This window comes from Brassica oleracea, chromosome C4 (genome assembly GCF_000695525.1).
Source record: "Brassica oleracea var. oleracea cultivar TO1000 chromosome C4, BOL, whole genome shotgun sequence".
NCBI classification, from domain to species: Eukaryota; Viridiplantae; Streptophyta; class Magnoliopsida; order Brassicales; family Brassicaceae; genus Brassica; species Brassica oleracea.
This window is the reverse complement of record NC_027751.1, coordinates 16,311,626-16,313,072: the sequence shown is the minus strand read 5'-3', so window position 1 is coordinate 16,313,072 and position 1,447 is coordinate 16,311,626.

Here is a 1,447-nt window from a genome sequence, read left to right as displayed (position 1 = left end):
GGCCTCAACCGGCTACAGTTCGTGCATTAAGGGGATTTTTGGGTCTGTCTAGATATTACCGTAAATTCATTCAAGATTATGGCGTCATTACTGCACCATTGACTCAACTCTTAAAGAAGACGGGGTTCGGTTGGAACGAGACTGCAACAGAGGCTTTTCTCGCCTTGAAAAAGTCTCTTTCTGAATCTCCAGTATTGGCACTACCCGATTTCACTAAAGAATTTGTTGTGGAATGTGATGCTTCTGGGAGTGGTATTGGAGCAGTTCTACAACAAGATGGACACCCTATTGCTTGTTTTAGCAGAACGTTAGCAGTTCGTCATGTCAAGCTCGCAGCATATGAGAGGGAGTTAATTGGGTTGTCAAAGGCAGTGCTTCATTGGAGACCATATCTATGGGGGCGCCGGTTTCTCATACGAACAGATCACTACAGTCTTAAGTATCTACTAGAACAACGGCTCTCAACATCTCCCCAAGTTCATTGGATTAGTAAACTACTTGGCTTTGATTTTTCAGTCGAGTTTCGTTCTGGAATGACCAATAAGGTCGCTGATGCTCTATCTAGGCGTGATGACAGTGGACCAGAAGAGGTTAGTGAACTTCACGCCCTACAAAGCTCTACAAGCGGTATTCTGTCCCGAATCCGCCAAGAGATTAAGACCAACGAAATACTTGGAGAACTCAGAGATAGAATTATTCGTGGAGAAGAATCAGAACTATGGGAAGCAAAGGATGGTCTTATCTTTCGCAAAGGAGTTGTTTATTTGGATTCCAATTCCGAATTGTTGCGAGAAGTAATGACTGGTTTTCATAACTTTGGCCATGAAGGTGTCCAAAAGGCTATGGAACGTATCCGCAGGGATTTTTATTGGAAAGGTTGGAAGAAGAGTATTCAAGAGTTTGTGAGTACTTGTCAGGTTTGTAAGAAAAATAAATGGGAAACACTTCAACCTGCAGGATTGATGCAACCACTGACGATTCCAACTAAAATATGGGCTGACATCTCTATGGATTTTGTTGAAGCATTGCCAAAAGTTTCAGGAAAGACAGTTATTCTGGTGGTGGTCGATCGCTTCTCTAAGTACGCACATTTCATTGCCTTAAGTCATCCTTATACTGCTGTTTCTGTAGCTCAAGCGTTCTTCCGAGACATTGTAAGATTGCATGGGATTCCAGAAACAATTGTATCAGACAGAGACAAGGTCTTTCGTAGCATTTTTTGGCGTGAATTGTTCAGACTTATGGGTACTAATCTGTGTTTCACGACTGCCTATCGACCGCAATCTGATGGACAAACGGAGGTGGTTAATAGGACGTTAGAGATGTATCTTCGGTGTGTTACAGGGGATGAGCCACGGCAATGGCTTACTTGGCTTCCTTGGATTGAGTATTGCTATAACACATCCTACCACACTAGTCTCAAAGATACGCCATTTAGGATGGTTTA